The sequence below is a fragment of the Cyrtonyx montezumae genome, unplaced genomic scaffold (assembly GCF_038088225.1).
Source record: "Cyrtonyx montezumae isolate F1298 unplaced genomic scaffold, pur_monq_1.0 scaffold_10, whole genome shotgun sequence".
Lineage (NCBI taxonomy): Eukaryota > Metazoa > Chordata > Aves > Galliformes > Odontophoridae > Cyrtonyx > Cyrtonyx montezumae.
In genome coordinates this window covers 56,563,744-56,586,165 of record NW_027071826.1, presented here as the reverse complement: position 1 = coordinate 56,586,165, position 22,422 = coordinate 56,563,744, and the positions used below count along the sequence as shown (strand labels likewise).

The 22,422-nt window shown below is 44.5% G+C and overlaps 1 long non-coding RNA gene across 1 annotated transcript; it reads left to right on the top strand.

The window, feature by feature from the left end:
- Positions 1–12,856: 12,856 nt before the first annotated feature.
- Positions 12,857–21,962, top strand: LOC136060965 (uncharacterized). Its single transcript, XR_010623407.1, has 4 exons — positions 12,857–13,096; positions 13,698–13,964; positions 14,181–14,352; positions 21,854–21,962. It is a non-coding gene; the product is annotated as an uncharacterized LOC136060965 (long non-coding RNA).
- The last annotated feature ends 460 nt before the right edge of the window (positions 21,963–22,422 follow it).

The following is a 22,422-nucleotide window of genomic DNA, read 5'->3' as shown; positions in this document are numbered from 1 at the left end:
TGTGTGCTCTAAAGGGTTTGTGACTGAAGAGACATCACAGCTCCACCACCTCCTCTTATCATGTTTTCAAGTGAGTTCTGTTCCGTTCATGGAAGAGAAAGAACAGCCTGAAGATCTTAACTGAAGAACCAGTGCCCAACGCAGGTCAGCTGGCTGAGTGGGCAGGGGTCTCCTTGGGTCCTTCAGTCTCATTGACCACTGAGGACTTAAGCTACAGTGGTCTGCCAGCATTCCCCAGGGCTGTGGCAAGGCTTGTACCTCCAGGACTTCTGTACTCTTGCTTTGGGAAGTGTCAGCAAAGCTCTTTGCCTTTCAGTGTGAGAATTTCAATGTCTGAGTGAAATGAGAATGTTTATAGTGCAGAACAGCCAAACTGTTTTGAGAACTAGGTTGTTGGAGCGGGGCACTGCATTGCTTATTTGGGCATCACGATGATGGATACTATGAAAATGGGGATGAAATGATGGGAATTTGTTGCAGTCAATTTGGAAGCGTTTGAAAACTCCGGCATGCTTACTGCTAGTCTGCTGTATTCAAAGAATGCTTTTTAGACACCAGCATTCATCCACGTATGAGGATTACAAAGGTTGGTTTATCCATTGTGTTATCCTCTTCCTTTCAATGAAATGAAACAATGCTGTTTCACTTGCTATTCCTTTGCCTGACAGCAGCCACAGGGCTTGGGGAGCTGCTCAGAGCAGCATGGGCCATCTCCAGCAAACATTCCCATCTGGGGAGGCACTCAGAAAGCTGCAGAGGGAGGCAGGTGTGCAGCTGCCAACCCCTAGTCCCTAAGGGGAAAACTCTGCATTCCCAGCAAAAGGAACCTCCTGGCATGCACTCCCATCTCAGGGGTCTGCCTGGCCTTTTGCTGACAGCATAATTTTCTAAGGAGTCTCAGAGTCTGACATCTCTGTTTGTGACCCTTTTTTCCTAAGCAGTGTTAATAACTGCTGCAAGTCTGCAGGTGCAGTGCGTGCTAATTGTGCCTGCATCACCAGCCCTTACCCTTTACATCCCTCTGACATCTGGATTTCTATGTGGTCAGTGAGGAAACCTCCATTTATCTTGGGAACAGTGCACTGCTCACTCGTGAGCTCTTGGCCAGCAGCACCTCATTGAGAAGAAAAGTATAGCTGGGAAATGGGCTTTAGTCATCATGGAACTGTAAAAACTTATTGATGTGACCAATGGAAATAAATGGAGCTGATGTGCAAAAATAATAATAATTATAAACATATAAAAAAAATTTAAGCACAGAGATAAGTACTCCTGGGATGGAAAAGCAGATAGACCTAATTTGAAGCTGACTTCTTAGAGTGTTTCTTTTAGAAAGTTAGGTTGAACTGATTTCTTAGCATGAAACAGTTGTACCCATGTGGGACTGTGGTCCGTAATTCTTATCAGGTGTGACAAGTTGCTCAGTACTATGTAAACCAACACAGTTCTAGTGATCTCCCCTGTCATGCTAATAGGTACTACCTAAATCCAGCTAAAAGCCTTGAATCTTGAAAATTAGGGGGAAAATTTGCAGGAATGGGTTCCTTTCTGAGATCTCTAGTAATCTTAGACATTTACTGAAAATATTTCTAGGAGGATACCCTTTCAAGCAAGTGAAGTTAGAACTCTGTGGTGTCAGTCTTATTTCAGATTCACATAATGCATTGAGTCAAGTAATTCCTTATGCTTAAGCTCAGAACTCAGGACAGCTCTGTGAACAGTGAGTATTGCACGGCCTCACTGCCCCAAACTACTACTGTTCCAAATCCCATGGAAAGGGGCAAAATATCTTTGAAGTCTGTCCCAAGTTATATGGTCTGTGCTACTAAAGTAGGAAAGCCCTGCTGAGAGGTGGCAGTTGTAAGTGCCAATAGGTTTCGTTATGTTGCTGTTGTTTTCTGAAACTCTCCCCTTGGTTTCCTCTTTCTCTGAAGGAGGAAGTGGCTGTGCTCAAGGACTAGTTAACAGATCTCTGTTTAATATTGTTATTATTTTGGCAGAGGCTGGTCCTTATTTCACTCCCACCTGGGTGTGGAGATGCCAGACTGATGATTTGTCCACTGAAACTGAACCAAACCCTCTGACAAATGCTGAAGCTATGGGGAAGGACTTCCCTGTCTGGTCAAAAGTTATGGAGAAGTTTAATTCAGGTGAATGTACTGGCCAGCATTCCTTAATGAATTTTTTTTGTTTGTTTCTGATAATTAAGAAGAGATATTGTTCGCTGAGGTCCTCGTTGAACAAGTACAGGAGAACAAAATCACCACATTTGTTTCCCCCAAAGTATTGTGCAAACATTCCCACGCCCAAGACATATTTTTCCAGCTAGTCTCACGTTTTTTTCTAAGGGCGGTTTCTTTCTTCTCTAATTATTTTTTTGCAAATCAAGTGAAGCCTTTACACAGTCAGAGAGCATTAATCACCTTATATAACTTCATAGAAGTGAAAAGTAAAGAAAACACAAAAAAAAATATTGTAAGTAATAAAACAAATAAGGTGTGATGAGTTGTATGTGAAAAGAGCAGCAAGGTGGAGAAATTGCTCTGGATATGTTGCTGCTTTCTCAGGTGTATTATGGAAGTAGAGGTGAATCCATCCCCCCTTGATGTTGTCTGAAGATGTAATCCATCCAAAACACAGGAGAATAAGAATTTATGCATCACTACAAATTTGATGTTTTGTAGGTATAGATGTAAGAGGTAACTGAAATATGAAAGACCAGTAAAACTACTAAAAAAAAATTGGACAGTTAAGCACGTGCTTTTTGCCCATGTGAAGCCAAAAAAAAAACTTTTAGTGTGACTTAACTGGGACATGAGAACAGTTATAAGAACTTAGAGCAAGGAATATTTCAGCTTCCTGTCTCCAGCAGTGGCCATACCAAGTGCCTGTGGTAGTGTAAGAACAGGTTGTGCATATATGGTGTTTCCATATGACATTGCTTTCCTAGATGATCTCCAGAGCTCCTTTCCAACCCCTCGGATTCTATGACTCTTTAATACATGGTGATAGCTCTTCATCAGCAAGTGTGATGAAGTTAGTTCTGTTCAGCCAGAAACAGGAGCGTGTGGCTCCTGAAACCCAATTATCTGAGAATGTGCTTATTGCCCTGCTAATAAGGGAAGGAAATAGTGCCACTCAGTGCTGGCTTCAGCTGCCTGGCTGGGGGTGTACTGGGAGATGCAGAGAAGCGTGTTGGTGCCTCACAGTGATGAAAGAAGGTTATGGAGTTGGTGGTCTGTGAAAAAGGAATAGAATTAGATTTGGTCCAGAAGCTAGAACAGTACATACATTAAGCATTTTAGGTGCTGCTACAAAAAGTATCTAGCTCTATTTATTTATTTTATCTACAAAACAAGCAGTAGATCCTTTGAATGGGATTGTGCTTACCTGTCTTGCTTTCCATTCAAGGAGTGTTGCACAATGATTAAAAACTGGGATCAGGGCTCTTACTGAGACAAGAGTAAGTGTCTCATCAATTAGCAGTCTAATTATTGACTTGAGATTGTGTAAGAATATTCCGATGTATTCATATTAATACTGGCTTATGCAACCTTCTGAAGTAGCTGTGTATTTGTAACATCTGCCTCTGAAGAGCTCTCAGTAGCTCTTCCCTCACTCTGTCACTTGGTGCCTGGGTTAGAGCAGAGCAAACGTCCCAGCAAATGTCAGGCTTTGCTGTTCCTCTGCTCATTTTTAGAGTTACATAGGTCCTGATGCTAAAGACAGGACATGCTAAACCATGGGCGTGTAGGATCAGCACGTTGTGTTGTAAGCTATGGCAAGGACAGAAAGCCCATTTCCAAACCCTTGCAGATAGGTTAATGCCGTTGCAAGGAAAAGATTTGCCCTTTTACAGATCTGAAGGGAGGTAATGCTGATAGTAAGGACTACAGGCCTAGCAAGTTTTTGTATGACTTTTATTTCTGGAAAAGAAAGGGCATTGGCAACAACAGCTGCCTGTAGCGCATCTTCCCCTCCGTTTTTTTTCTTCACACTTGACTTCTAATATGGATTCCAGGCATGATTCAGCAAATGGAGAAGAAGATTTTTACAGACATGGACTGGCACGGTATTAGATAAAAAGAGATGAAAAAAAAAAAAAAGCAAAACCCTAGAATAACATAATGGGCTCTCTTTGTCTGATGCATATACAATCGGGGTCTAAACAAACATGTGTAAGCCTTAATTCATAGATTTGTTGGGTTCTTATAACTGTGGAGAGTCATTTGCTGGGAAGGCAGATTTGGACTAACAAGGCTCGCCTCCCTAACTCTGAGAGGCTCCAAACTCACCTCTGGGCTCAACATGGAAATTATAAAACCACTAATGTGCATTATCTGGATATTTGCTCTGATTTGAGGGCATGACCAGGAGATAGAGAATGATTTTGTGATCTGGAAATGCCAGAAATGGCACTGACAGCTGCAGTACTTTTCAACTTCAATCTGAAGTGCTCTCTTTAGATTTAGATCTGAGACAGCATTTTTATACATGAGAAACAGATTTTTCAAGACAACACTAAAACCCCAGGAGAATTTGCAGCTTATTCCCATGCTCCCCTAAAAGACTATTTTTTCTAAGCCGTATGTATTGTGTATATACATGCATACACGAGCTACTCACCTCAGCTAGGCAGCTATGAGGTCCTGCTGTGTACTAAGTTGAAAGTGAAAACGTGAGTACAAGGACTGAAGAGGAAAAAAACTTCCCATGGAGGTAGAAACTTGATTGGAGTGGGAGAGAGATTTTTTTTCAGATAGTTCTGAATGTTGCTGGTGACTGTATTTTAATATATGGTTAGAACAGCTTACATTTGGATATTGTTGAAATCTAACGGACAGTGGATAATCTTCAGCAATTTAAGTGAGAATTAAAATGATGAATGTCTCCTTTTGTTGAAATGGTGGCAGTGTGCTCCACGTTACTGATCGAAATAATTTATACAGCTGATGGGAGCAATGCTATATTGACAGCGACACTAGAAAGAAGCCTATAAATTGTGGATGGCAGTACAGACCCACGTAAAGCAGCATTTATTTTTTTTTCACAGATCTGAAACTCCAGAAACTTGCCCATAGTTTCCACACCTTCTCCTTCTCAGCTGTGTTAACTGGAAATTTTCTTCTCTGCTTCAAAAAAGATTAAATGGTAAGATCAGTCCAAGTGTTTTCTCAGCACCGTATGTATCCTCTGATCACCTGTAAGATCTAAAACCTATTAATTTTGTTGCTTCTGGAACTCAGAAAGAACAGTAAAGGAGGGACATATAGTCTGGAGAGTGCTGGTGATGTGCACAAACATGTGAACGTAGCTTCCACTTCTACACAGAAGTTTTAATAATGCTTTTGCTTTCTCTTAAGATTATCAGAACTGGAGACTGATCCCTTGTGATCCCTGTGTTAATTGTGCTGTTTATGATAATAACTTTCTTGATTATTTTGGATGATTTGAGTTCTGAGACTTTTCTCATACATATGTGAGTGCTTCTGCATGTTTTAAGATACGAAAATTGCTCTGGTGTATTCCTGTTAAATTGCATGGTAATAACTATAACAATATCTCACATAAATTATGACCGTGGAGACTTACCTACTTGTCCTTGCCTCAGCTAATTATATTTCACCCCCATTCACTTTTTTCGCACAGTCACTTCAAATGTGTATTTTTTTGGTCCTCTAACTCTGTAATAGCTATAGTGCATTCCCTAATAGAATGTGTTAGAGTTACAGGGGGAAGTCTTGCTGAACTAAATGTGAAAGACATTTTAGTCTCTTGACGTACAATGCTCAAGTAATTGTATAGTAAGCACTATATTTTAATGAATAAGTGCTTCTAATGCATTGTTCAAATGCTTGAGACCTAGATGTCTGGGGAAAGTCTTAGTACAGACCTAGTTCAGCACAGGTCAGACCTGTTACTTCCTTGTTTTTCAGGACCAGGCCATGAGTATAAGACCTGGTGTGAGGTCCATGGTCTCTAGACAATGCATGGTGGGGAATGGTATGACCAGAAGGGCAAACCTCAAACCTGCCTTGCCTCTTTTGAGGTCCTGACATTACCCAGCTGGAGCCATAAATGCTGCGCTCGTGCTCAGACTTCAGAGCTGCCTCGATCTACACTTCTGACAGGCATCAGCTTATCATGCTTTATGTTGAAGACCACTTGATGTGGAGTGTTTATCAGGAAGCAACAGACATGAATTCATAGAATCGTAGAATCATTAAGATGGGAAGGACCACTAAGATCATCTCATCCAACCATCAACACGTTCCCTACCGTGCCTTCTGAACCATGTCCCCCACTGCCCCATCTCCGATTTCTTGAACACCTCCAGGGGCAGTGACTCCACCACCTCCGTGGGCAGCCCGTGCCAAAGCATTACCACATTCAAATCCTTGCAAAGCATCCTACCCATTGGGCTAGGATGGCCACCAAACTGAGGGACTACCCAAACACTGGCCAGGCTTTCAGCTGTTTATTCATTTTTAAAAGCTATTTACCCTTGGAAGGAACATCCTTCTAGAGCACATTTGGCTCCCTCCCAGTTTTCTTTTGAGTGGGTTGATGTGTTGTAAGGGCAACCTCTCTTGGCAGGGCTCGTTGGAGAGGGCAGGTCTGGCTGCACGTCTTCCAAAGTCCCAGAGAAGCGGAGGCTGTGCTGTGCCCATCCCCTTGCCTTCTGGTTTGTGCTGTCCCAGAGGAGCAGTGCTGTTATTCAGAGACCTCTTTATTCAGAAACTATTTTTGGATGAGGTTTTTTAACACACTAATACCAATGCTGCCAAAGTTATGAGCAAGCTGTTAGCACAATAGGAAATAGAAGTACTTTCACTGTGAAGATCTCAGTTAACCACTTAGATTTCTGCTATTTCCATTTTTCTCTTTCTGAAGCATTTACAGCTATCTATTATATCCCATTTTGTCTTGCAAAAATAACAATAAAAAATTAAAATTCCTCAGTGGGAGAAGGATGATTTTGTCAAAACACTTGTCAGCTTCCCAAACAATGAGGTATTTCAGTCAGATTTAAAGCCACAATTTCTGAAAATTTTACCAGTTTTCCTGATGACATTGTTACTGTATTAACCTTTCTATTCTCTCTCTGGCTTCTTCTCCTGTCAGATATTATCAGAGTCGCTAAGCATCTCACGCATAAAATCAATAGCAAAAGTAAAATCTCTACAGGGGTTCGTGGTCTCTGGCAATGCTCCTTTTCCACTGGTAAATTTTTTTTGCTTGAGTCAGGGCTTTTTGCTTGATTTGAAGAGTGGTGAGGGGAGATGCTAGAGAGTAAATGCAATGTTTGAATTGTGTGCACTGTGTCCATGACAAAAAGGCTCCATTGAGATTCTGGCAGCTGCCCTGGGGGCTCCCCTGGAGAGGTGGCACCACATCCCTGCCCATACCTACTGTCTGAGATGACATGGGCTGGGGATGAGGACGTGCTGCACACTGGCCCCAAAAATGTTAGATTCCAGCTGAGTTGGGCACTTTGTTTCTGAACTCCTCTCATCTGTCTGCTGAAGTACTTCGTGTCTTCATTTGTCTTCTTCACACCTCTGCCGTGTTTTTTCCTTTGGGAGTCTTCTTCAGGATAAATAGATACTCCTTGGTTTCTTCTCACATGGAAGTTCTTCCATGCTTGGGATCATTTTCATTGCTCTTGTCTAAAACCTATCGCTATCCCCTTTTGTACGTGGTGAGAACAGGAGTGCGGTGAACTGACACAGATATGGATGCGCCAAGGGCTTAGAAATGGGATAATGATGTTTTCTGTTTCTCATATCATTTTTTCATTTTTCAGTGCACTGATGAACCCTGCCTTAATAACCTTGACAATGACATTGTGGAGGGTTTTTTTCTTTCTTTTTTTTTTTGTATTGTCATTTGTGTTGCATTTTAGAAAGGAAGAGGTATTTCAGTAACTCGTGAAGCATAAAAGCAGGTGCTGCGTCTTTCAGTTTCACTATTCAACCCAAATGGCCTTCTGTGTCATTAGCTTCATGCAGTCCTGCTAAAAAGAACTATAAACTATAATCTAGGCTAGTTTCCTTCCACGTTAAATTTCCTGTGGCAACATATGTGCTTGTTGTGTAGCTGAGGCTGATCCAAAGTGTGCAGCAGCGCATTGGGTGGTAGGGTCATGCCTGCAGTTACCCCACCGTGTTGCACTCAGAGGAGCTGACGGCTTCCAGTTACCATCCCTATTTTTGGATGGCTCAAATCTTGGGAAGCTAAGGAAGAACTGGGTTTTCAGGCATTGCAGGCTCCCCATCCCTGGAAAGCAAATGTTAGAATTGGCTGTGTCAACTTGGAGCAGCCTCCTGGCTGCTCTTGGTTATGCTGTGGGGCCCGTGCCCCTCTGGCTAGGGCAGCAGCTACTGGTATTTGCTTTGCTATTGCTAGTCCTGGAGCAAGTGTTTTTCAGCTAGATCAGAAAACCTGAGACATCAGTTTGTGCTGCTTGATTGGCAGGTTTTGCTTTTGCAGTGCATGCAGTAATAGCGGGAGAATATTTCTGTGGTTCCTCAGGATGCTTTGCAAGCATTCACCTTTGATTGATTTTCTTGCTTTCCCACTAACTTGCACGAGAAAAGCATAGCCTGTACCAATGCTACAAGATTTGAACATGAGATCACGTGCAATATCAGCATTCATTCGCCCTTATTTTGTTGAAACAATGTGAAAAAACAAGGCTTAATTTGTGAAATGGGCCATCTGTTCTCACACAAACTGCATGATAGAATGTACAACTATTTCAATTAATATTGTAAACTGTCTTTAAGCACTAGGCATGATTTTGTATGTATTTTTGACTGCAGAAAACGTAAGCATCCTCTGCTCTAATTATTCTTGATTCTACTTCCTCTTATTTCCATTTAAAGAAAAGGAATGACAACTTGTCTCACTGGGAGCAAAGTTTGCTCATAGATGGATCACAAATAATTAGACGAAATGGTACTACAAACTCCAGCAGACAGGATATCTCCATTACAGAGAGTTATGTTGTCATTCCTTTGACCATCCTCCCATCAATCCATCCATCAACAAATTAAAGTTGGCTAAAGAGCCACTTATCTTGAGTGCTTTTTACCCCGATTGCTGTCAATCTAGGTAAATAAATATTTTTCCCTAGGCAGAGTTTACTTATTTAACCATGTTTTAAGAGACAATCTCCTTGCTACTTATATATCCTGCAAATTGCACACGCTTTTGCTGTGCTTCCTGATTCACCCACACGTCACACCTTCATTAAACGAACCCTGCCTCCACTTGGCTTGTTTTTAAAGATGGGATGAAAGAAGTCTAGAAACTGATTTTATTCTCTTAGATTGGAATGGTGTTCCATGCAAGATTCACACCAATAGTGGATCAATTGTGTGAATGAAATAAAAAATAAAAAGCAGAGCTTTCTCAGCAAGCCTGCTTTGAGGAGTATGGCCGTGCTACTGCATCTGACTTTCATAATTTAAACCATGATACCATAAATGACTCTAGGGCTTCGTGATGAACATAAACAATATGAGCAGCATTACATTTGCAATCTAATAAATATGTATGTGCCAGTGAATACACTGTTAAAGATATTACTTTCTCCCTATTATTTATTTTTCATTTAATTGATACATAGAGCAGTTCACACTCTGCCTGCTGCCTATCAGACACAGGCAAAGGAATAGCGGTCTTAGTTATTAGCATTAATGTATGCCTAGTGCTTTTCAAAAGGCACTCATATACACACATGCGCATAGAAGGGGTGAAATTCCCCACCTACTGAAGTCAATAGGCTACTTACCATGGCTGTCAGTAATGACGGGGGCTGTTCCCAAAGCTCGCTGTCAGTAAATCAAAATATGACTGAGAACAAACGTACTGCTGTGGGCAAAGCTTGAAGGTTGTTAGGGAAGCAAGGGAGGAATAATAACCTGATATTTCCCATTGATCATTAAAGACGACTTATCTTTCTCTCTCAAATACCTTGCAGTTGTGGTATCTAGCAGTAGCTGGCCAAGGAGTGACACACACAGCTGTTCATGGGCAGGACCAGGGCCAAGAAAGGCCTGGGAGCTTTGCACCTTCATGCCCGTGCTGTGTGGGATGCAGGTTCCCATGCAGCAGCAGGGAGCTCGATGCTGCTGCCTGCTGTAACCCTGCATGCTGCCCACATGCTGCTTCATGCCACTTCACTCCATGCAGGAAGAGGTATGGCCTCACAGTTGCAAAACAGACAGCTGTGTGTTGTTAGAATACCCTGCTGTGAAGCGAGATGCAAGACAATGCTTTTGCAGTGACAATATGTATGTTAAATAATACTGTACTGTTCTTAGCAGAAAAGCCTGATCTAAGGAAGAAAAACATACCTCCTCATCAAGGGGTCCCAGTGAGGAGAACAGCACTGATGCTTTGTGGTTCCCACTTTTTATTCCAAGGCAGACCACAAACAGCATCTCCTCTCCACGTCAGCGTGGCTCACTTTGGGCTTTGCTCTTTGATGCAATCAAAGCAGAAGCAAAGAAGATGGAATTTTCCGAACGTGGCTTCCCCTGAGTGTAGAAACATCATGTGAGACTAAAGGTCTGAAGCTGCCCTGCCAGATGTTGGTGCACACTCAGCTCCATGCTCATTCCATCTGGCAGTGCTTCACAGGGCTCTCAGGAGAGGCAGTGTTTTCCATGAGGGGTGTGAAGGGCTCCTCCTGCCTAGCAGCTTGCTGCCACTGCCCCTGCAGGGTGATGCCAGCTGCCTGTGTTTGCCAAAGACAGCATGGCTGTGCTGCACAAGTCATCCATGCCAGAGTGGTGGAGGAGGACACGTTAGGGAGGGCACGTTCCCTATTGACCAGCACAGAACGGACGTGGCAAGTGGCATAACCTGTCCTTACACCCTTTTCTCATCCTACTGCCTGTTCTCATGAGCTCAAGAGAGAGGTTTGCTGTAATGAGAGGAAAAGATGCAACTTCTCCAACCTATCTAATAGACACGTGAAGTTAAGGGTTGGGTGTCTTTCTGTCCTCTGCTGGAGCGGGCCTCACTTCTGCCCAAAGGTGAGCTGAGGAAGGCATTCCCAACCTGAACTTCTTGGCAAGTTGCCTGGGGTCTCTCATTGCAGCCTTTCTGCGCGTTCATAGGTTCATAAGGTTGGAAAGGACCTACAAGATCATCTAGTCCAACCATCCTCCTATCACTATCCCTACCCAACTACTAAATCAAATCCCTTAGCAGTTTCCCATGTGTAGGGGTGAAATGCCAGCCAGTGCTTGGCTATCTAAACTGCAGCCACGTTTTCAGCCTGGCAGCCTGAGCAAGCCCTTCAAGCATGGGTGGCTTCGTGCTTGCTGCTAAAGGAGACCTCAGCAGAAGCCAGAGGTGGTAAGATGGCTGAACTGGCGGCGCGGGAGCGACCTCCATCTTTTAGCGCTTGATTTCCTCATCTTAACTCTGCTGAAACGCTACTTCTGTGCATTTATTTATACTCAAGTTTAAGTGCCTGTGCAAATTATAGCACAGACAGCCAGAACAGAAATGAGGCATTTAAATGGTAAATAAACACTGCTTGTGCATGCTGGTGCTTTTACAAATAATATCCCCTTTTAAGCCTTATTCTTTGCCATACAGAAATGTCACTTTTCAGAACATCTGAACCCACAAACAACATACATCAATCTCGTTATACACTTATTTAAAGAGTATATCAAACTATTTCTGCAAGCCAAGAGGACTAAATTATCCGTGAGTTCCAGATAACCATCCTTAACCCAGAAACTGCCAACAGTTTTCTATAATAGCAGTCTCAAATACAGCAGCCATGGGTCTGTAGTACCTCTCTGGGGAGAGAGGTGAGCTGTACGGTTCTGGATTCATACACGTCTCTGAGAATCTTCTGTTTTCTGTATATGGTGCTCTAAATGTTTGGCTGCCCTCGCAGGTGTGGGCTTCACTGAAAAAAGCCCTGGAGAAGCTCTACTTGGCAAGCGTGTGAGGGGCTGATGCAGCAGAGCCACTCTGCACCGATGACGAAGCGAGGTATGTGGATGCAATGGGATTTCTCCAGCCCTCAGGTGAGGCAGTTTGTTGACAGTGCTCATCTGCATTATTACTGCTTGCAGCTCGCGGAAACAGTTCAAAGCTCCTACTGTTATCATTCCATTTATTACTGTGATAAGTCCTGGTTATAAATGCAGTCCTGTAGTTGTTCCTGCTCGGTCATTGCTGCCATTCATTGGAATGGAGGGCAATGTAAGGCCTTCTTCCTCACTTTGCCCTGTAACTCTTGGGCTTCTTTTAATGAGCTCTGGATTTGGAGCCACTTTTCTGATGTTCTTTATCACAACACTTACAATGCAGACCTATAAACTCTACCAAATTCTGCTTGGTACCTTTGTAGTAACTTCTGCCCATGACTACCTCCCAGGGAGACATCAAGTTTTGCACACAAAACATGGTAGTGAGCATACAGGTGGCTCACCAGATGCAGGTTCAACCGGCAAACCTCCATGGATGGATGCACACTGACGAGGAAGCACTGACCTCACTGAAATGTGTTTTTCCATCCTGGATGCTGAGCACAGGTAGGAGCATCGTGCAGTACAGAGCTCCACTTGCTCTGAAGTACGTGCAAAACCTTTCCTGAAGTTAGCAGGGAAAAAAAAGCGTCTCTATGGCTTTTTGTGTCTAATAAGTGGAGTGCAGTGGTAGATTTTATTGTGGATGCAATTTTGCCTTAAGATTGTAAGATGCAAAACTGAGAAAAAAATTGAATACTGGGCAAAAAGGACTGAGGCAAAACACATGAGCGTTATCCAGTCTCCTCCTAATGTGCTCTCTCAGAGTGGATAATAATATAAACATTCATCCATTAGAAAAAAACTACCCTTTACTGCCCCCCATTAAATACATTGGCAGTCCTATTAAAATACAAGTCAGATTTGTGTTTAATGATCTTGAAAGGAAAGTAATTGCTTGAGTATTACCATTCAAATGTTCTTGCAGCAGCATATAATATTTACAGTCTGAGAGACACTTCTGAGCACGGCACGGCACTGAAGATTGCCCAGCCTCTTCACAGGAACAGTCTGCGTGGCCGAGAGCTTGGGTATGGAAATGATATGCTATCTGAGCACTGTACAACCTGGGAGAAACTACTTGGCAATGGGCTGCATAATTTTTCAATTTTAATAAGCTCTTGAAAGAAAATCTTTACAAACCCCATACCTACTGCAGAGGCAGGGCTAGAATGCTGCTAGTGCTTGAGTGAGTGAGGAGCTCTGGTGTTGCTCCCATGAGCAAGCTCCTTCCTTTGGGAAGATTTTGTGCCAGCGTCAGACACAAAGTCATCCTGAGAACAGTAGTATATTGCTATACATTTTGACTCTTGGCAGTATCTTAAAAGGTAAGGGCATCACAGATGGTTTTTGTTGAACTATTACATGTTTTTGTGGGAATATCACAGAATCAAAACTTATTTCGACTGAGGAAGAAGGGAAGGTGAAAGCAAATTCAAAGAGGAAACAAAAAAGGTTTTGTGGTATATTTATTTGTACAAGCATATCAAGCGTAGCCTTGGAGAGTATTTCATAAAGCAAGCAGCAGGTGTGCCACAAAGAGTACCAGAACTTTTCTGATAAGAAAAGCGGATTCTTTGTGCTTTTTTCTTTCTATCACCTGCCTTGCCCACCAAGGCCTTCGTCCTTCAGGGGTCCTTCAAAGTGATGGTAGCATCCAGGGGTGGCAGGAGCAACATCTTGCCTCTGTTGGTGTAACATCACTAAGATTTCTGCACCCACCTGAAAGCAAGATATGAAAACAACTCAAAATGTCCAGGGCATTGCCTTTTGTTGGACGTGCTGGTTCTGAGATTGACAACCCTGCCTTAGTGTGTTAGCCTGTACCGCCTCAGCCGCCCCCACCAGGCACCATGCCAAGCAAGGAGGACAGCAGGAACAAGAGCTGAAAGGAACCAGGTGAGATGTAGCAGAGCACTGCCACGTACTGATCCACCGTGGTGCCATGGGCTGAATAGTGATGCCAGATTTTGAGGGCCTACAATGGCTTTATTTGTAAGGGGACGCATTTATAGAGTTTTCCTCCTTTGTAAGCACTGAACTGACAGCCTATTTTGTTTATTAGGAGATATCATCCCTTGCTGAGTGTTGATTGCCACCCTTTCTCCATCTCAGCTAGCCCAGTTAACCCCAAGGAGTGATGGTTGCAGCATTGTGTATGTGGTGATCCTGATTCTCCTTTACTCCATGACTTCCTCGGATTGCAGTCACAACCAAGAAGACGTGTAAAGCAGATGTAAAGGTACTCCATGCACAATCCTTAGGCAAGCCAGGAGTTTTAACACAGGTAAGAATGAGACTTGAAATCTCTGCAAGTACTGTGAAATGCCTGTACATGAGCAAGCAAAGGGGAAGAGAGAAACGGAGGCAGAAACCAGGAAAAAGGAAAGCAATTCCTGTTTATTCAGTCTGTAATAGTAGGAAAAAGCAGATAGGTCCTTCAGAGTTTCCTGATTCTTTAACTGGTATTTTAAATTTCAAGTTGGAACACAGGGATGTGCAGTAACAAACCCAGGAAAAAATGTACCTACGCAATTTTAACGTGACTTGCCTCAACTTCAGGCCAACTAAGCAGTACATCTGGATGACACAACGTATTGCTCTTGAGAGCCCAAGCAAAGCTCTTGTGTTGTTGTTGCTGCGCTTTGGACTGAGTGTTATTCAAGCTCGATGACCAACTGGTGGTGCTAATGCTTCATTGGATGGGAGGTGAAGGAGGGTTCATTACCCCTCACTAAATATGTACATGCATTACACAAACCCTCTGCAAATTACAAAGCAGCTCTCACCAACCTTACAATTAAAGGATTCAGCTTTATTTTTAAAAGACGCCTGCAGGAAGCAGTTATGTGCGTGTATTCCAACATTTCATATGGCAGCACTTTAATCACAATGGTTTCAAGGAACAGTCGCTTGCTTAGGACACTTGACCTTCAGTCCTTAGTCCTTACATCAAGGTTTTGTGTGTTCTCTTGTATCTGTGGTAGGATATTTATTGCCTGGGAGGGAGGTTAGATGCTCATGTGTTTACAGAGGGCTGTGAAGCAGTAAAGCATCAAGCTGGGGACAGAGGGATGGCTAGCCACGCTCAGAGCAATCCATGTGGCTGATCAACCCTGGTCTAAACCTCAGCAGGAAGGCTCTGAAGCCTGGTGTTGCTCTGTTTTCAAGCAGTGCAGTCATTTACTGCAACAGACCTAGTCTCCAAGAACAGTAGAGCGTGAGGAAAAAAAAAGAAGCAAAACAATACTCTCATTTATTTTAATGAGTGTTTTTTTTTCTTGTTTTGATTTTTAAAAAGCCAAGGTACCGTTCTTCGTATTTGGTAGAGCTGTTTACTCTCTTAGAGTTTGTACCTGGTGGCATTTTGCAACTCTGTCCCCTAGGTGTTGTACTGAGAGCCACCTGTAACAGAAAGGTCACTGACAGGTTTGCAAGGGGCTGTCCTGTTGCCTTGAAGAGTGGAGGAACAGAATAATTTTCTTTTGCAGCATGCAGACTGTGAGAAGAAAACCCCTTTTCACACCAGCCCTGACCTGTGAGGATGTTTCCCTGGCAGGGCTGCACAGGAGCCACGCAGAGTAACAGTGAGGAATGGAGCAAGGGCCAGTGGTGTGATACAGTGGTGGATGGATTATGACATCCTAGGTGATGACAGCCACCATAGTGTCGCGTTGCCACTGAGTCCATTTATTCCCTGGAATCATTTTCCTCTGGTAGCTGCCGTGCTGCTGTTGAGATGCTGGAGCAGCAAGATACCTCTGGGCCAGCAGGAATGGCAGGTAGGGTGTACCACCCTGTGCCCACCCCCAGCACTGTGGGCAGGAGTATAGTTCCTGATTTCATCTGGCCTGAAGTAACTATGGGTGCTGTGCCAACATCTGCCACCTACTGTCATGCAAAAACACCTCTGGATCTGCTGCATTCAGATGCTCAATTCTGGACGTTTCTAGGCACACACACAAAAAGGTAACGGGACAGATCCCAGACATGGGGCTCCAGAAACTTCAAAGTCCAAAAGGTCTCCCCTTCCTCCTCTTGCTCCCTCTGCCCCACTGTCCAGGATGCTGTCCTGGTGGGGAGTTGGCTGAAGGTCAGCTTCAGCTGTCGTTCACTGACCAATGCATCAAACTCAATTCTCAGTGGAAGACACAAGTCTTCTTCTCCTTCCTTCCACAGTGGGCCGAAGACACATGGTTGTTTTCAGGCCCTATTTTTCCTTTTTTCTTCCATTCCTAATGACTTGTTTTTTCTACTCCAAATTCTTTCCTGGTAGCTTTCTAGGTTTCCTTTTCTTGGCTAGTGTCACCTTTCCTTTCTTTCCCCATGCACTTTCCTCTCCAGGGACATCCCTATTAGCATGCTCTGCTTGGGTTGATCATGAGCACGACATGAGCTCTGCTGTTGGTTTTCCCTTTTTGGCTCATCTAGCTTCTTTCCCATACTGAGACATATTAATATTCCAGCTCTGATATTCATTATTTATCTTTTGTTGGAGAACATTTGCCTTCTGTCTCATGTAGAAAGAAAGCGAGATGGGTGCCAGGTTTTTAACAAGATGGAGGTTTCTCTACTACTTTTCTGGTTTTGTTCCAGCTCTTCTACTTTGGGACATGGGACGTGCAAACCCTGAAAGGCACACGCATGTTGGCTGTGCAAGTTGGGTGTTTGCATGCACAAACGTCCAGCTAAGCACATGCCTGGCATTCCTTGTTCCTAAGTACATGTCTGCTATGTACAGCCATGCTGCTGGTGCAGTGTGGATTATTTTACAGATGTGGTGCAGCAGTGCAGGGCAGCATGGATGGGGGTGTGTTAGTGAATGTGCTGCATTTTTGCACGCAGTCCTTGCCTTGACATTTGCTGATTTGTCCCTTAGTCTCTGTGGTGCAGGATTTGCTGTCAAGGAACATTGTCTGAGATGAGCTGTTGGGATTCAGATTATCAACTGAACATTAATTATTCTTCTGACTAAACCCTCAACAGCTAGGCTGGATAATACAAATGTAAAGAAAGAAATGAGTATGAATCATGTTCTGTACTTGAAATCTAGAATGAATCCTACTGTAGGAATAGAATCATATACCATAAGCATATGTGCATTGAGACATAATAGAGCCAGAATCTCAGCTGGGACTGAGCCAGGCAGTGCCTCTGGAACCAAAAGGCATGTTGATGCCCCCAGTCTGCTTTATTTTTGAGCACCCAGAGGGATTGCAGGTAACAACAAGATTTGTACTGAGGAAACCAAAATCACAATGAGAAGGAAGATCTGTTTTTGTTGGGTATTTTTTTCTTGCTGTAGGTAACTACTTTTTAGTTAATCCCATTTATGCTAAAGCAGCTCAGATGGACAGAAGTGGCATAAGCCCTTAGAGAAGCAGTAACTGGCAAAGTGTAATGCAAAAGCATCAAACACTTGTGAAAGAAAAGAAATCCCTCCTGTCTGCTGTCTTCACTAGCAGGAAGACCCGTGTCTTCAGTTTGCGTAGGTGGCTGCTCTAATTGCACTGCAGGTTTGTATTTATGTTTATGTCCCTGTGTTCCATGCATGATAGAAATGCCATAGTGCTTAATTTCATCATGGTGTTGTCTCTGTGTTCAGCCGGGCTAGAGAGGAAGTATTTACCTTTCAGCCTATGCAACTAACTGCTTTTAAGCCCAAGCCATGGTTCAGAATAGATCCATAAAGAGCTAATGAGAAGAATAAAAATCAGATAGCTAAAAAATGATGTAAGGTAGGGTCTTAATTTTTTATTATTAAATTCACAGTACATTAAATATTAAGTGTTCATAAACTTTGTTTTGTGCAATGATAAATTAATAATATCTACATAGGCATGTTCTTTTACAACAGGGAGGCCAAGAAATGTAGTACCGGAGGACCTTGTGTTGACAGCTGAAGCTATTAGAATAGACTCCTTCATCTTCAATCATAAAAAGTAGATAATGTTATTTCTTATTGCTATTAAATGCAGAATGTCTTACTAGGAAACGTATATTTCATTACTAAAAATAACTACCGGGGAATGTTTTGAGCAACGAAGAAAAAAATGTTAACAAATTGTATCTTCAGATAAATCCAGTGAAATGTTCTCTACTAATCTCTGCCGTATTCACGTTGCTTTCCAACTTTTTCTCATGTTAGCCCACAGCAGGTTGCATAAGGTCTAATCTGAGGACAGGCAGTAGTGGCTTAACGTGGCACGTTGTTCTTTTGGGAATCGTAACCTAACGGCCCAAAATGCAGATTCTTGTGTTACTGAAATATGTCTGCCAGCCTCTGTTTGGAAAGGGAATGGTGAACTTTTGTGTTTTGCTTCTTTTCTGTGAGCAGTGAGCAATACTTCCTTGATTAAGAACAGGGGATTTTGGTAACTTTTATCCAGGTTTTAACAACACTGTTGATTCAAGTGAGTCTCGTGGTTTGAAAATACACAGTGGAGTGGGTATCTTCAGTCTCCTCAAGGAAAGGAGGCTTGTCTGTAGGGAGGCTGTGGAGGTGTGGTACAGAGTTCATGTAGCCTGGTGGAAGGGAATGATGGTTTTAGCAAGTTTGTCTGTACACTACCCGGAGAGAAGATCCATCCTCTGGTTGCTGGAGCAGCTTCCAGTGCCTGTGAGCGGCCTCACTCCAGGCAGATACCTGTGAAACCCCACCTGAAACCCACAGGGAATACTTTCCTGGGAACAGGTGGGGCAAAAAGTTGGTTTGCACAAACAGGTGCTAATTTTTGAGTCTGGAAATGTTCAATATTATTCCAAACTAGGAATCGGAAGAGAATCATTTGGGATTTCTGTGAATGGCAGAGAAGGAACACCCTGACATCCTCAGGCAGCTCCTGCCCCACTTTTTACCCCAAGCCCCTCAGTTGGAGGCCTGGGTACGGCAGGGCTGGAGCAACATGTGCTCTGGCTGTCTGTTGCAACGGCCCCAGCCAGCTGATGGGAACTAGGACATGCCAGGCAGCGGGCGCTCCCAGTTCAGCTGCTGTGGTGGGCTCGGACCAGCTGGAACACTGAGGGACCCTGCCAGCCCAGCTCCCGGGGCAGTTTGAGGCGTGGGCTGGTGGAGGCAGTGAAGTCCAACGGGGAGGGGACAAGCCCCGAGAGGAGCAGCAGCTGCTGCTCCTTGCCAGGCTCCCCCAGCCCCATGCCCGCAGCACAGCCCTGGCTGTCCCTTCCCACTTCCCACCTACATCAGCTGTGTGACCCAGCCTTTTGCTACATTAAAGCATGGGAAGAAAGCACCTCTGGTCAGGCACGCTGCCATTCCCCATCTCACAGGGGTCTGTTGTGCCAAAACTGCTCCCCTAGCTGTGTTTGTAGGGCAGCCAAAGCGCTGCCAGCCCCATTGGCCCCTGATTCCACAACCCCAGAGGAGAGCAGAGTGAGCCCCTCTGCATCCTGTCCCAGCCTGCTGCCAAACAGTGCTGTCCCACTGCTTCTCCCTGCAGCTCTGCGGCTTGTTTTGCCCTTGCATTTTGTTTTAAAACTGGTCCAGCTTTCCGTGATGCCCTTACAAGACCAGGCACTGGTTTCTCATCCCAACATCCTTTATTCCTAGCAAACCCTCCTCCAGAAGTGCCTTCCCAGAGGAGCCAAGCCACATCGCGACGGGCTTTTCACTGCAGTCCTCGGGAGTCACTTGGTCAAGTAAAGCTGCTGTATGTAAACGCTGCATTCACTGCATAACAATTGGAGTGAAGTTTTTATCCACAGGGCTTTTTATTTTCCAATCAGAGACACTGAGTTGGGACTTTTGGGCTAAACTGGTAGCTCCGGGCAGCTTTGAAGCATCACAAGTGGAGGGTTTTGTCTGTGGAAGATTTACTAGCAGTGATCTTTTATTCAGCCGTTTTATTAGCCTCCTTTTACATATGTATAGCTGTGAGGGGAAAAAACCTGTCGTTGGTGAAGTGCAGAGTCTATTTCCCCCGTGGTATGCGGGGGAAAAAAAAAAATGGTGTGAAAAACTGTAGCCCATGGGCCTCCCCAAGCACCAAAATATCTCTTTTTGGCAAGGTTTTCCTGTAGCACCTCTGTGCCCCTCGCCCTGGGCCTGGACGTTGGGGTGAGGGTATGAAGCACACGGCTGTGGGCAGCACTGCTGGAAGAAATCTGCTCACCCGCAGAGCGAGCAGGGGGAAGTTTTCGCCCACTTAACACATTTTATATAATTTTCCCTGAAAGTTCTTGTTGAATTGAGCCCCGATGCGTGGACAAATCGGACAAGAAAAGTTTAAATGTTACCACTTTGGCTTCTCCTCAAGTGGTGCTGAGCACAGATGTTTGGAGGGGCCATCATGTCCCCGTAAGAATGGGGGCTTTGTGTGCATAACCTTACAAAGGGCAGAATAGCCCTGCTTTGCTGCCAGCCACGGGATCATCCTATCTTTATGTGTTGATTTATTAGGCCAGGGATGAATGAAACCGTAATTAATATTACTGAAGCATTAGAGTCTATTTAATTTAAATGCCACTGAATATTTCACTTTCAGTTGGGAGTGACAATGTGTTCAGGACTGTTGGTGAAAGCCTCAGCCATCTGTTACCCCTACTAAGAAGGGAAGACAAGAGAGACACAGGGAGACAGCGAGCATTGAGCTTTGTGGCTTTTCCAAGCCTCCAGGATCATCATTCAACTCAAGGGCAGCCAAGAAACATTCCTGCGCATTGGACCCTTCGTGTATAGGGGAAAGGCTATAGGGACTGAAAGGGTATGAGGGCACAGCATCATCCCGTAGGGTGGGGAGAGAGGGAGGCAGAGAAAGGAAGGTGGAGTTTTACAGCCCGTGGTACGCACAGAACTGCAGCAATCAAGTGCTGAGGAAGGGGAGGACAGACCAGGGCACAGGGCTGCTTGCTGGCGGTCCAACAGCGCTTTTAAAGGTGGGGAATGGAGAAGGAGCCCAGGCAGGTCTGAACACTGCCCATGAGCCTCAGCAATGAGGATGAGGTCCAGCCCCATCACAGCAAGCCTCCAGGCTCTGCCCTGACTAGCATCACAGCACTGGAGGCACGAAGATGTGTCTCTCGTGTTCTACGTGGTCTCACCTAGGCAGAACAAGTAAAGGGGAAAATAAAGGGTGATGGAGGAGGCAGCCCTGGCCTGAGAGCAGTGGCAGGGGACTGGGCAACAAGTGCAGGGCTGGGTGGGAGCAGCACAGGCACAGCAGTGGTGAGAGGCTCTGACTCCCTGGGATGGCAATTAGCACAGTGGGGTGTCCTATAATTGGGATAATTTGTTCTCCCAGTTTTCCTCCCGCAAATGGATTTGATGCCAGAGGGAAGCAGTGTGACTCACACCTTGCCATGCCAATTAGCTGATAAACATCAAACGTAAACAAAGATGGCCTAATTAAGACTAGTCGCCCAACCTCGACATGCATCTTGTCGAAATCCCACCAGCTTTTTGCATCCAGACTTATTCTCTCTATTTGCCAGGACTAAATTAGTGGCTTTGCACAAGAACCTCTTATCTCTGAGAGAAGCTTAGGGCAGGTAATGAGGGAAATTGGGAGCTGGCTGAGGGAGCTGTATCGTCCCCATCCATCCCACCAGCGCCGCACGGGGACAGACAGCTGCTGTTTTTCCAGGTGAGCACCACCTCGAGGCATTTGTGCTGACCTCCAGGCTCTGCAGGTATCTTGGCCCCAAGCCGTGCTTGGCTCTGGTCCAGGTTGGCTGCTCCCTTGCTATTGCTGTGGCTTTGCAGAATCTCAGAACGCTCATGTGATTGATATTAGGCTGCCAGGACTAAAACTCACCAGTGTCTCTTTTCCCAGGGTTAAAGGTCCTCTACGAGTCATCCGGGAGAGCTCCAATGGCTCTCAGCTCTTCATCAACCACCCCACATAGGGTGGGAATTAACTGAGCACCGCACAAGGAAAGACAGCCAAGCATCCCTGCTACCCACAGAACACTGCAGAAGGTAACCTGGAGAAGTCACCTGCTCTGATTTGCTCTGATGGGGGTGGTGTTTTGTTCACGCAACATATGAATGAAACTCTAATGTTATTTATTTTAAATATTTATTTAAGATCTCAGTCAGCACAGCAAACCAGCGATTCTCTGTTGCGATTTCTTCGGCTTCTGCTGAATTTCAGCTTTCTCTGGCAAAGTGAAAGGGAAAAGAAGGACACTGAACTCTCCAGGAGGATGGCTGCAGCGTGGATGGAGTGCCCCTTGGTGCCCTGGGGGGACCAAGTGTCCCATTCCTGCCTGAGTGCCTAAGGGAAATGCTGCCTGTGGGCCAGGAAAAGGCCGTGTAAGGAGAAGCAGAAGGTTTCCAGCTCCCAAAGAGCCACTGGTGAGCATTTCCAAAGGAGCGTAAGAACACTTTGAAGTTCAGCCC